The 14,582-nt window shown below is 49.7% G+C and overlaps 1 protein-coding gene across 1 annotated transcript in view; it reads right to left on the reverse strand.

Annotated features, from left to right (window-relative positions):
* The window catches only part of PPEF2 (protein phosphatase with EF-hand domain 2), a 356,454-nt gene that overhangs the window by 78,354 nt on the left and 263,518 nt on the right, over positions 1-14,582 (reverse strand). The gene's annotated exons all lie outside the window — the stretch shown is intronic.

Below are 14,582 nucleotides of genomic sequence, written 5' to 3' on the forward strand. Positions count from 1 at the left end.
CAAGAAGGAATCTCCACCTGGGGCTAACATGTATGAAAATATGGGGTGAACTGGATGGTCTTAACTTAATCCTTTCAACATGAGTTAAGTTTAACTTTCCATCTAGAATTCTAGAAAACAACATGCAATTTGGCTTAAATTATACAAGTAACGCTTCAAATCACTAGACCTGTATGAAATTGTAAGTATGGCAGTGAAATCTGTGACGTTCTGGCATGTCATGATATGTGAAATTTCTCAAAATTTCACATTACTCAATTTTGCACATTTTTTCATTAAGAGCACGCCTCACGTAAAAATAAAAGTCTTGCAAGATTACAGTGGGAGACTGGTTTGCACAGAATATACCATACCCAGAGACTTTTACTGCTCAAACCATTATGGTGTCAGAATCTCTTGGAACTTTCGTAGGCGAGGTGTGTACTCACTTAAAATAATGTCAAATAAGACATCGGTAAGCAACATTTTTCTCTGCAAGCATAATTTCGCCAAGCTGTCAAGAAATTTCACAATTACGCACACTTACCGACTGAAGAGCAAAGTGCCCAGGACCATAATAGGACAGAGGCTTTGTGCTGGCATGAGCAATTATTTTGGGGTTGATTCAGTTGTGCCTTACTCCCCACTTTGGTATGACTTATTCCTCAATTTATAGGATTAAGTCCCACCTACATATGGAAACAGCATTGTGGATCAGGCCCTTTAATTCATTTATCATTAACTTCCTCCAACACTTCTCCTTCCCTTCAACCACCATCTTTCAATTTTCAATATGATTTAAGACTCAGCCATACAAGTGCGTACTGAGGCCCAGAACAAAGCTGGGTATAAGCTTGAAGGAGCTGGCGGTAGCGGGGCATGTGCCTGCTGATATAGCTGGACATGTTTCTCTAAAGAACAAATAGTGGGCAACTGCCATTTATAACAGCTATTGCAGAACAGCTTGGAAACTATTAACTACACATCTACCATAGGTTTGGTAACAAAAGGAAAAAAATGTGAAACACATTGGTATAATAGAGAAACAGCGCTACATACTAGGGGACCATGCTGCTTGCGGATTCCGACTAGTCAACCCGGCTCACTCAATCAGGATAGACAAAAGACAGGCAACAAAGATTTACTAAAGAGCTTGTAGTGAGTTGTGAGACGTGTTCAAACAGGTTCAGTCCTGCAATGAAACGTAAAAATGAAAGAGTAGTATATTTGAAAGGAGACAGTGAGTAGTCCAGAATGTCAGCCTTTAAGGAGTAGTACATTCTGGAGATGATCATAGCTTATGCTATCCAGCCAAGCGTGTGGTGGGGATGGTTTAGGAAGGAGTTGAAGATGAAAAAGTGTTATAGCTTTTATCAATGTCTGTTTTGAGGTTTAAGGACTGTGTCAAGGATAATGCCTGAGCATTTGGGGATTGGGTCAGAAGAGGGGGAGGGGTGTTGTTTCATAATCCAATAGGGACCAGCTCTGGACAGAGAAGCGTGAGTGGAAATGTAAAAGAGAAGGCTAGGAATAAATCTAGGAGGGCTTGAGTTTGAAAATCTTAGTTGACATCCATATCAGTAACGCAGGTCTTCAGTCAGATAATGTCACTCTGACCCATTAATGTTTTACTGTTTCGTTAGTGTACACAAGTCAATTCTGGGAGGCTCTCAGACAATAACTTGGTAAGGGAAAGAAACACACTCCATCCTTGGAAAACACCATTGTTGTATCCTGCACCAGATGACACAGGTAGCCATGTTAAGTTTCCAAGTCTTCTTTATTAGTTCTATGTCCAAGTAACAACAATCTTAACTCCAGCCAGCTCTGGTCAAGTACCATCCAACCAGGAACAGCCTGCCTAGCTGCTCAGCTCATCTTTAACTGCCAACACTCATCCACTCAAGCACCCAGGCATTCCACGCATCACAGTCACACCAACATTCCGTTACCAACTCACATTCTTGCTGATCAGCTAGGGGGAACAAGGCAGGTTTAAATGTAAATGCAATATAGAGGATATAACATTATCCCTTTCTTTTAAATAAAAACAAAAATAACAAAACTTCAAGAGAAGAACTATGCACAATAAAGCAGTAATGTTCCAAACACAGGGATGCAACATATAGCAAACCATCACAAGAGAGTGAACAATAAAAAACAAGAAAGGATGGATAAAATACAACATACATAAGTATCAATATCCCCCATGAAAAATGATTATGACATTTAGAAGCGTAAACACATTGTAACAACTTGTAGTCTCTTGGTTTCTGTAGTGTCTTTATGTTCCTCTAGGTTTCTGTACCATCCTTAAAGATGCTTGGGTAAGTCCGCTCATCGCCAAAATAATGTTGTATCCTGCACCAGATGACACAGGTAGCCATGTTAAGTTTCCAAGTCTTCTTTATTAGTTCCATGTCCAAGTAACAACAATCTTAACTCCAGCCAGCTCTGGTCAAGTAAAAGCCCCAACAGGAGCAGCCTGCCTAGCAGCTCAGCCCATCTCTAACTGCCAACACTCATTCACTCAGGCATTCCACGCATCACAGTCACACCAACATTCCATAACCAACTCACACTCTGGCTGATCAGCTAGGAGGACCAAGGCAGGTTTAAATGTAAACGCAATATAGAGGATATAACAACCATAGAAATAGAGGCTTCTATCTGACCCAAGTGATTGAATGTTTTAAGGACCAATGTGAACCACTCCAGAACTTTACTTATAAAAATCCAAGAGTGAATGGGGTCATAGAAATGTCCTGTGATTTATGGTGGTGAAGGGAACTAATAAGATGAAATGGACGATGAGACATAAGTCTCACTTGACCAGAAATGTGGGCAGGCTATCTGGAGTGGCTATCGGATTGCATTCCAAATTTTAATAGTCAAAGAGTTTAAGCAGTTGGGTGTCAACACATTAAGTCAGGTGAGGTCCATAATGCAGAGCCATGACTGATAAATCCTTTAGGGCATGTGTGTCCAGGCAAGATTATTTAATGAGTGGTTGGACTTGGCCCAATTTGACAAATGCAAAAACAACAATTGATGGACAGAATGCAGAACAATGTCATACATTCACCCCAGTACAGAGATCTGGGCCTAAATCCATCGTTTTTTTGCTCACCATGCCATTCCAGTTTGAACCCAGCCATATGCAAATCAGTCTTGACCCTGTGCCCCATGGGAACAGTCCAGCCCGAACTGCCAAGCCAGGTCCTCCCTGGACTGGAAACAAGCATCCTAGGACCGGTTTCGGGCTTTCAGCCCTCGTCAGCCAGGATAGCCTGATTCCAGTGGCATGGAGAGCAAGGGACTCACGTCTGAGCATACCCTTCCCACTCGGGGTGACAAATGCAAAAACAACAATTGATGGACAGAATGCAGAACAATGTCATACATTCACCCCAGTACAGAGATATGGGCCTAAATCCATCGTTTTTTTGCTCACCATGCCATTCCAGTTTGAACCCAGCCATATGCAAATCAGTCTTGACCCTGTGCCCCATGGGAACAGTCCAGCCCGAACTGCCAAGCCAGGTCCTCCCTGGACTGGAAACAAGCATCCTAGGACCGGTTTCGGGCTTTCAGCCCTCGTCAGCCAGGATAGCCTGATTCCAGTGGCATGGAGAGCAAGGGACTCACGTCTGAGCATACCCTTCCCAATCGGGGTGACAAATGCAAAAACAACAATTGATGGACAGAATGCAGAACAATGTCATACATTCACCCCAGTACAGAGATCTGGGCCTAAATCCATCGTTTTTTTGCTCACCATGCCATTCCAGTTTGAACCCAGCCATATGCGAATCAGTCTTGACCCTGTGCCCCATGGGAACAGTCCAGCCCGAACTGCCAAGCCAGGTCCTCCCTGGACTGGAAACAAGCATCCTAGGACCGGTTTCGGGCTTTCAGCCCTCGTCAGCCAGGATAGCCTTATTCCAGTGGCATGGAGAGCAAGGGACTCACGTCTGAGCATACCCTTCCCACTCGGGGTGACAAATGCAAAAACAACAATTGATGGACAGAATGCAGAACAATGTCATACATTCACCCCAGTACAGAGATCTGGGCCTAAATCCATCGTTTTTTTGCTCACCATGCCATTCCAGTTTGAACCCAGCCATATGCAAATCAGTCTTGACCCTGTGCCCCATGGGAACAGTCCAGCCCGAACTGCCAAGCCAGGTCCTCCCTGGACTGGAAACAAGCATCCTAGGACCGGTTTCGGGCTTTCAGCCCTCGTCAGCCAGGATAGCCTGATTCCAGTGGCATGGAGAGCAAGGGACTCACGTCTGAGCATACCCTTCCGACTCGGGGTGACAAATGCAAAAACAACAATTGATGGACAGAATGCAGAACAATGTCATACATTCACCCCAGTACAGAGATCTGGGCCTAAATCCATCGTTTTTTTGCTCACCATGCCATTCCAGTTTGAACCCAGCCATATGCAAATCAGTCTTGACCCTGTGCCCCATGGGAACAGTCCAGCCCAAACTGCCAAGCCAGGTCCTCCCTGGACTGGAAACAAGCATCCTAGGACCGGTTTCGGGCTTTCAGCCCTCGTCAGCCAGGATAGCCTGATTCCAGTGGCATGGAGAGCAAGGGACTCACTTCTGAGCATACCCTTCCCACTCGGGGTGACAAATGCAAAAACAACAATTGATGGACAGAATGCAGAACAATGTCATACATTCACCCCAGTACAGAGATCTGGGCCTAAATCCATCGTTTTTTTGCTCACCATGCCATTCCAGTTTGAACCCAGCCATATGCAAATCAGTCTTGACCCTGTGCCCCATGGGAACAGTCCAGCCCGAACTGCCAAGCCAGGTCCTCCCTGGACTGGAAACAAGCATCCTAGGACCGGTTTCGGGCTTTCAGCCCTCGTCAGCCAGGATAGCCTGATTCCAGTGGCATGGAGAGCAAGGGACTCACGTCTGAGCATACCCTTCCCACTCGGGGTGACAAATGCAAAAACAACAATTGATGGACAGAATGCAGAACAATGTCATACATTCACCCCAGTACAGAGATCTGGGCCTAAATCCATCGTTTTTTTGCTCACCATGCCATTCCAGTTTGAACCCAGCCATATGCAAATCAGTCTTGACCCTGTGCCCCATGGGAACAGTCCAGCCCGAACTGCCAAGCCAGGTCCTCCCTGGACTGGAAACAAGCATCCTAGGACCGGTTTCCGGCTTTCAGCCCTCGTCAGCCAGGATAGCCTGATTCCAGTGGCATGGAGAGCAAGGGACTCACGTCTGAGCATACCCTTCCCACTCGTGGTGACAAATGCAAAAACAACAATTGATGGACAGAATGCAGAACAATGTCATACATTCACCCCAGTACAGAGATCTGGGCCTAAATCCATCGTTTTTTTGCTCACCATGCCATTCCAGTTTGAACCCAGCCATATGCAAATCAGTCTTGACCCTGTGCCCCATGGGAACAGTCCAGCCCGAACTGCCAAGCCAGGTCCTCCCTGGACTGGAAACAAGCATCCTAGGACCGGTTTCGGGCTTTCAGCCCTCGTCAGCCAGGATAGCCTGATTCCAGTGGCATGGAGAGCAAGGGACTCACGTCTGAGCATACCCTTCCCACTCGGGGTGACAAATGCAAAAACAACAATTGATGGACAGAATGCAGAACAATGTCATACATTCACCCCAGTACAGAGATCTGGGCCTAAATCCATCGTTTTTTTGCTCACCATGCCATTCCAGTTTGAACCCAGCCATATGCAAATCAGTCTTGACCCTGTGCCCCATGGGAACAGTCCAGCCCGAACTGCCAAGCCAGGTCCTCCCTGGACTGGAAACAAGCATCCTAGGACCGGTTTCGGGCTTTCAGCCCTCGTCAGCCAGGATAACCTGATTCCAGTGGCATGGAGAGCAAGGGACTCACGTCTGAGCATACCCTTCCCACTCGGGGTGACAAATGCAAAAACAACAATTGATGGACAGAATGCAGAACAATGTCATACATTCACCCCAGTACAGAGATATGGGCCTAAATCCATCGTTTTTTTGCTCACCATGCCATTCCAGTTTGAACCCAGCCATATGCAAATCAGTCTTGACCCTGTGCCCCATGGGAACAGTCCAGCCCGAACTGCCAAGCCAGGTCCTCCCTGGACTGGAAACAAGCATCCTAGGACCGGTTTCGGGCTTTCAGCCCTCGTCAGCCAGGATAGCCTGATTCCAGTGGCATGGAGAGCAAGGGACTCACGTCTGAGCATACCCTTCCCACTCGGGGTGACAAATGCAAAAACAATAATTGATGGACAGAATGCAGAACAATGTCATACATTCACCCCAGTACAGAGATCTGGGCCTAAATCCATCGTTTTTTTGCTCACCATGCCATTCCAGTTTGAACCCAGCCGTATGCAAATCAGTCTTGACCCTGTGCCCCATGGGAACAGTCCAGCCCGAACTGCCAAGCCAGGTCCTCCCTGGACTGGAAACAAGCATCCTAGGACCGGTTTCGGGCTTTCAGCCCTCGTCAGCCAGGATAGCCTGATTCCAGTGGCATGGAGAACAAGGGACTCACGTCTGAGCATACCCTTCCCACTCGGGGTGACAAATGCAAAAACAACAATTGATGGACAGAATGCAGAACAATGTCATACATTCACCCCAGTACAGAGATCTGGGCCTAAATCCATTGTTTTTTTGCTCACCATGCCATTCCAGTTTGAACCCAGCCATATGCAAATCAGTCTTGACCCTGTGCCCCATGGGAACAGTCCAGCCCGAACTGCCAAGCCAGGTCCTCCCTGGACTGGAAACAAGCATCCTAGGACCGGTTTGGCAGGGTATGCTCAGACGTGAGTCCCTTGCTCACTTTGCCACTGGATTCAAGCAAGCCTGGCTGAAGACGGCTGAAATGCCAGAAACCGGTCCTAGGAAGCTTGTTTCTGGTCCAGGGAAGGCATGGCTTGGCAGTTCGGTCTGGACTGTTCCCATTAGGCACAGGGTCAGACTGATTTGCATATGGCCATGTCTGAACTGGGGTGGCAGAGTGGGCTAAAGAACGGTGATGGATCAAACCCAGATCTGTTGACTGGGTGTGAGTGTTTGATTGGTTCTGATGCTCCGTCCATCACCACCCCCTTTTATACTGCTTTGTTCGCCATAAGTTGGCAGGGTATGCTCAGACGTGAGTCCCTTGCTCACTTTGCCACTGGATTCAAGCAAGCCTGGCTGAAGACGGCTGAAATGCCAGAAACCGGTCCTAGGAAGCTTGTTTCTGGTCCAGGGAAGGCATGGCTTGGCAGTTCGGTCTGGACTGTTCCCATTAGGCACAGGGTCAGACTGATTTGCATATGGCCATGTCTGAACTGGGGTGGCAGAGTGGGCTAAAGAACGGTGATGGATCAAACCCAGATCTGTTGACTGGGTGTGAGTGTTTGATTGGTTCTGATGCTCCGTCCATCACCACCCCCTTTTATACCGCTTTGTTCGCCATAAGTTGGCAGGGTATGCTCAGACGTGAGTCCCTTGCTCACTTTGCCACTGGATTCAAGCAAGCCTGGCTGAAGACGGCTGAAATGCCAGAAACCGGTCCTAGGAAGCTTGTTTCTGGTCCAGGGAAGGCATGGCTTGGCAGTTCGGTCTGGACTGTTCCCATTAGGCACAGGGTCAGACTGATTTGCATATGGCCATGTCTGAACTGGGGTGGCAGAGTGGGCTAAAGAACGGTGATGGATCAAACCCAGATCTGTTGACTGGGTGTGAGTGTTTGATTGGTTCTGATGCTCCGTCCATCACCACCCCCTTTTATACCGCTTTGTTCGCCATAAGTTGGCAGGGTATGCTCAGACGTGAGTCCCTTGCTCACTTTGCCACTGGATTCAAGCAAGCCTGGCTGAAGACGGCTGAAATGCCAGAAACCGGTCCTAGGAAGCTTGTTTCTGGTCCAGGGAAGGCATGGCTTGGCAGTTCGGTCTGGACTGTTCCCATTAGGCACAGGGTCAGACTGATTTGCATATGGCCATGTCTGAACTGGGGTGGCAGAGTGGGCTAAAGAACGGTGATGGATCAAACCCAGATCTGTTGACTGGGTGTGAGTGTTTGATTGGTTCTGATGCTCCGTCCATCACCACCCCCTTTTATACCGCTTTGTTCGCCATAAGTTGGCAGGGTATGCTCAGACGTGAGTCCCTTGCTCACTTTGCCACTGGATTCAAGCAAGCCTGGCTGAAGACGGCTGAAATGCCAGAAACCGGTCCTAGGAAGCTTGTTTCTGGTCCAGGGAAGGCATGGCTTGGCAGTTCGGTCTGGACTGTTCCCATTAGGCACAGGGTCAGACTGATTTGCATATGGCCATGTCTGAACTGGGGTGGCAGAGTGGGCTAAAGAACGGTGATGGATCAAACCCAGATCTGTTGACTGGGTGTGAGTGTTTGATTGGTTCTGATGCTCCGTCCATCACCACCCCCTTTTATACCGCTTTGTTCGCCATAAGTTGGCAGGGTATGCTCAGACATGAGTCCCTTGCTCACTTTGCCACTGGATTCAAGCAAGCCTGGCTGAAGACGGCTGAAATGCCAGAAACCGGTCCTAGGAAGCTTGTTTCTGGTCCAGGGAAGGCATGGCTTGGCAGTTCGGTCTGGACTGTTCCCATTAGGCACAGGGTCAGACTGATTTGCATATGGCCATGTCTGAACTGGGGTGGCAGAGTGGGCTAAAGAACGGTGATGGATCAAACCCAGATCATTTGACTGGGTGTGAGTGTTTGATTGGTTCTGATGCTCCGTCCATCACCACCCCCTTTTATACCGCTTTGTTCGCCATAAGTTGGCAGGGTATGCTCAGACGTGAGTCCCTTGCTCACTTTGCCACTGGATTCAAGCAAGCCTGGCTGAAGACGGCTAAAAATGCCAGAAACCGGTCCTAGGAAGCTTGTTTCTGGTCCAGGGAAGGCATGGCTTGGCAGTTCGGTCTGGACTGTTCCCATTAGGCACAGGGTCAGACTGATTTGCATATGGCCATGTCTGAACTGGGGTGGCAGAGTGGGCTAAAGAACGGTGATGGATCAAACCCAGATCTGTTGACTGGGTGTGAGTGTTTGATTGGTTCTGATGCTCCGTCCATCACCACCCCCTTTTATACCGCTTTGTTCGCCATAAGTTGGCAGGGTATGCTCAGACGTGAGTCCCTTGCTCACTTTGCCACTGGATTCAAGCAAGCCTGGCTGAAGACGGCTGAAATGCCAGAAACCGGTCCTAGGAAGCTTGTTTCTGGTCCAGGGAAGGCATGGCTTGGCAGTTCGGTCTGGACTGTTCCCATTAGGCACAGGGTCAGACTGATTTGCATATGGCCATGTCTGAACTGGGGTGGCAGAGTGGGCTAAAGAACGGTGATGGATCAAACCCAGATCTGTTGACTGGGTGTGAGTGTTTGATTGGTTCTGATGCTCCGTCCATCACCACCCCCTTTTATACCGCTTTGTTCGCCATAAGTTGGCAGGGTATGCTCAGACGTGAGTCCCTTGCTCACTTTGCCACTGGATTCAAGCAAGCCTGGCTGAAGACGGCTGAAATGCCAGAAACCGGTCCTAGGAAGCTTGTTTCTGGTCCAGGGAAGGCATGGCTTGGCAGTTCGGTCTGGACTGTTCCCATTAGGCACAGGGTCTGACTGATTTGCATATGGCCATGTCTGAACTGGGGTGGCAGAGTGGGCTAAAGAACGGTGATGGATCAAACCCAGATCTGTTGACTGGGTGTGAGTGTTTGATTGGTTCTGATGCTCCGTCCATCACCACCCCCTTTTATACCGCTTTGTTCGCCATAAGTTGGCAGGGTATGCTCAGACGTGAGTCCCTTGCTCACTTTGCCACTGGATTCAAGCAAGCCTGGCTGAAGACGGCTGAAATGCCAGAAACCGGTCCTAGGAAGCTTGTTTCTGGTCCAGGGAAGGCATGGCTTGGCAGTTCGGTCTGGACTGTTCCCATTAGGCACAGGGTCAGACTGATTTGCATATGGCCATGTCTGAACTGGGGTGGCAGAGTGGGCTAAAGAACGGTGATGGATCAAACCCAGATCTGTTGACTGGGTGTGAGTGTTTGATTGGTTCTGATGCTCCGTCCATCACCACCCCCTTTTATACCGCTTTGTTCGCCATAAGTTGGCAGGGTATGCTCAGACGTGAGTCCCTTGCTCACTTTGCCACTGGATTCAAGCAAGCCTGGCTGAAGACGGCTGAAATGCCAGAAACCGGTCCTAGGAAGCTTGTTTCTGGTCCAGGGAAGGCATGGCTTGGCAGTTCGGTCTGGACTGTTCCCATTAGGCACAGGGTCAGACTGATTTGCATATGGCCATGTCTGAACTGGGGTGGCAGAGTGGGCTAAAGAACGGTGATGGATCAAACCCAGATCTGTTGACTGGGTGTGAGTGTTTGATTGGTTCTGATGCTCCGTCCATCACCACCCCCTTTTATACCGCTTTGTTCGCCATAAGTTGGCAGGGTATGCTCAGACGTGAGTCCCTTGCTCACTTTGCCACTGGATTCAAGCAAGCCTGGCTGAAGACGGCTGAAATGCCAGAAACCGGTCCTAGGAAGCTTGTTTCTGGTCCAGGGAAGGCATGGCTTGGCAGTTCGGTCTGGACTGTTCCCATTAGGCACAGGGTCAGACTGATTTGCATATGGCCATGTCTGAACTGGGGTGGCAGAGTGGGCTAAAGAATGGTGATGGATCAAACCCAGATCTGTTGACTGGGTGTGAGTGTTTGATTGGTTCTGATGCTCCGTCCATCACCACCCCCTTTTATACCGCTTTGTTCGCCATAAGTTGGCAGGGTATGCTCAGACGTGAGTCCCTTGCTCACTTTGCCACTGGATTCAAGCAAGCCTGGCTGAAGACGGCTGAAATGCCAGAAACCGGTCCTAGGAAGCTTGTTTCTGGTCCAGGGAAGGCATGGCTTGGCAGTTCGGTCTGGACTGTTCCCATTAGGCACAGGGTCAGACTGATTTGCATATGGCCATGTCTGAACTGGGGTGGCAGAGTGGGCTAAAGAACGGTGATGGATCAAACCCAGATCTGTTGACTGGGTGTGAGTGTTTGATTGGTTCTGATGCTCCGTCCATCACCACCCCCTTTTATACCGCTTTGTTCGCCATAAGTTGGCAGGGTATGCTCAGACGTGAGTCCCTTGCTCACTTTGCCACTGGATTCAAGCAAGCCTGGCTGAAGACGGCTGAAATGCCAGAAACCGGTCCTAGGAAGCTTGTTTCTGGTCCAGGGAAGGCATCTCTTGGCAGTTCGGTCTGGACTGTTCCCATTAGGCACAGGGTCAGACTGATTTGCATATGGCCATGTCTGAACTGGGGTGGCAGGGTGGGCTAAAGAATGGTGATGGATCAAACCCAGATCTGTTGACTGGGTGTGAGTGTTTGATTGGTTCTGATGCTCCGTCCATCACCACCCCCTTTTATACCGCTTTGTTCGCCATAAGTTGGCAGGGTATGCTCAGACGTGAGTCCCTTGCTCACTTTGCCACTGGATTCAAGCAAGCCTGGCTGAAGACGGCTGAAATGCCAGAAACCGGTCCTAGGAAGCTTGTTTCTGGTCCAGGGAAGGCATGGCTTGGCAGTTCGGTCTGGACTGTTCCCATTAGGCACAGGGTCAGACTGATTTGCATATGGCCATGTCTGAACTGGGGTGGCAGAGTGGGCTAAAGAACGGTGATGGATCAAACCCAGATCTGTTGACTGGGTGTGAGTGTTTGATTGGTTCTGATGCTCCGTCCATCACCACCCCCTTTTATACCGCTTTGTTCGCCATAAGTTGGCAGGGTATGCTCAGACGTGAGTCCCTTGCTCACTTTGCCACTGGATTCAAGCAAGCCTGGCTGAAGACGGCTGAAATGCCAGAAACCGGTCCTAGGAAGCTTGTTTCTGGTCCAGGGAAGGCATGGCTTGGCAGTTCGGTCTGGACTGTTCCCATTAGGCACAGGGTCAGACTGATTTGCATATGGCCATGTCTGAACTGGGGTGGCAGAGTGGGCTAAAGAACGGTGATGGATCAAACCCAGATCTGTTGACTGGGTGTGAGTGTTTGATTGGTTCTGATGCTCCGTCCATCACCACCCCCTTTTATACCGCCTTGGCCCAATTTGAGGCACAAAGGAAATGAGGCTAGAGATAGTGAGTACTTACTCAAGGTTTTTGGGAGTTATTTGATGAAATCAGTAGTAATAACAGCATTGTACCAAGATTTTATTTCATGTTATTTTTTCTTTTTTGAGTTTTCAAAAACCTTTATTAGACAAAATTGCATAACAAAGTTACAAAATGGCACCATATCAAGAAATCATGTACAGATATACGATGTATTTCAGCAAGAGTAACCTTGAACACATACCACTTGAAAGCAATACACCGAAGAAATGTCGCGGAAGCACCAGGACAGTTGGGTGCATCACAGGGTAAAGCACCTTTAGTAAGGAAAAGAGGTTTATCAGGCGGGGGTGAGTGCAGGAGGCGAGCTGCTCAGTGATCTTCACCGGCGGCCGCCGGGGGTGGAACGCCGGCGGGGAGTGCGGGAGAGGTCGCCGGACGCTGGGTAGTGCGAATTAGGAGATAAGACACAAGTGGGCCCCATATGTCAAGTGGGCGGGATCTAGCTGGCATGGGGTCCCAGAATTCGGACAGGAGAGTCTGGCAGCGCGAGGCATCCTCAAGCCAAAGTGCGACCTTAGTTGCAGGTTTGTGGCCCCAGCACATGGAAACCCTACGCTGCGCAAGAACAAGTAGCATGACAATCAAGCGGCGGGAAACATCTGGACAATATTTAACGAAGCCTAAGAGGCATAGCGGGGGATCGGGCTGGACCGGCGACGAGGTGATCTTAGAAATCACCTCGCAGACCTTATGCCAGTAAGCGGAGACCTGGGGGCACAGCCAGGTGAGATGGGAGAAGTCAGCCGCGGGAGCAGAGCAGCGCATGCATCTATCATTGGGAATAATTCCCATCTTATGCAGCTGGGCGGGAGTCCGGTAGAGCCTATGTAGATATTTAAAGTAGATGAGGCACAGACGATAATTTGGGGACCGACGTTTAATCTGCTTACAACAATAGAGCCAGTCAGCTTGAGAGATTTCAACACCCAGGTCCTCACCCCATGCCACAAACGCCCAGTCAGTGGAAATGGAAGATGCAGCCAGTGTGAGGGCGTAGATTTTAGTGACTAGTTTCCAATGGGAGGGTGAGGTGTAAAGGAAGTCGAGTGTTGCCATTGAGGGAGGCTGCTGGGGAATGAGGAATGAAGCTCCCTGCAGACAGCCCTGAGTTGATAGTAGAGTAGAGTGTCCATGGGGCCGGAGTCAGCGGCAAGGGAGAAGAATGTGTCCCCAGGATAGAGATCCAACACTGTAGAGAGCCCCAAGCGGGTGGCGCGTTTTACCATCCCGGAATTCTGGAGAGGAGGAAAAGCCGGATGATGAGCGATAGGCATTGTGTTAGCGGAAAGCATGCCAGCACCGGCAAATTTCCGGAGCCCTTCCCAGGCCCAGTGCATGGTCTCAACCGTATCGATCTCTGTGCGTGGGAGCTTCGCTGGGGCACACAAGGCGGTCGTGAGCGGCCACGGGGCAGCAAGGTCGGCTTCCACCACCACATGTGGCTGAAAGGGAGTGGGATGGAGCCAAAAGTGAAGCAAGCCAGACTGGGCACTGAGGGCATAGAGTCTAAAATCGGGGGTGCCAAGTCCGCCGCGCCACATCGAAAGGGTGAGAACGTTATAAGCGATCCTAGGCTGTCGACCGGCGCAGACCAAAGTAATGAGCAAGGAGCGGGTCTTGTGAAAAAAGTGGCCAGTGAGGGGGATGGGAATGTTGACGAACAAATATAACATTTTCAGGTGCACGACCATCTTGGCGATAGCTATGGGACTGGCCAGAGACAAAGGCAACCGGTTCCAAAGGGGGATCTTGGACTCGAACCAGTCCACAGTGCGGCCAAAGTTAGCTCTCCACAGTTCGTCCACGTCCCTGCTAAGCCAGATACCTAAGTACCTGGTGTGGCCTGATGCCCAAACGAAGGGGTAGTCTGGAGTGAAAGGCGCTGTGGCATCAGTAAGGGGGAACAGCACGGACTTATTCCAGTTCATCTGGATTCCGGAGTAACCCCTAAACCGTATCACCTCCCGAACCAGAGGACTGAGGTTCTCCTGAGGGTTACAGACATAAATGGTGACGTCGTCTGCATACATGGAGACTAAGAGGGCGCAAACCGCAAAACCGATGTCTTTTTGGGTGTGATGCTGTCGAAGTCTAGCCGCAAGGGGTTCCATCTCAATGGCAAAGAGCATGGGTGACAGCGGGCACCCCTGCCGGGTACCATGTCCAATGGGGATGGACTCAGATATTTGGCTGTTAATCCGGAGACGGGCAGTGGGGAGGGTGTAAAGGAGTTGTATTTTACGTATGAAGACCGGGCTGAAGCCCAAGCAGGGAAGGAGATAAAAGGGGGAAGCCGCCAGGAGAACGCACAACAAGGGGATTGGGGGAGGCGCAGGCAGAGGCAAACAGGAGTGTGATCTGAGAGGGTGCGCGCCATATGATCAACAGAGGTGAGCCAGGCGAGAA

This window comes from Triturus cristatus, chromosome 2_2 (genome assembly GCF_964204655.1).
Source record: "Triturus cristatus chromosome 2_2, aTriCri1.1, whole genome shotgun sequence".
NCBI classification, from domain to species: Eukaryota; Metazoa; Chordata; class Amphibia; order Caudata; family Salamandridae; genus Triturus; species Triturus cristatus.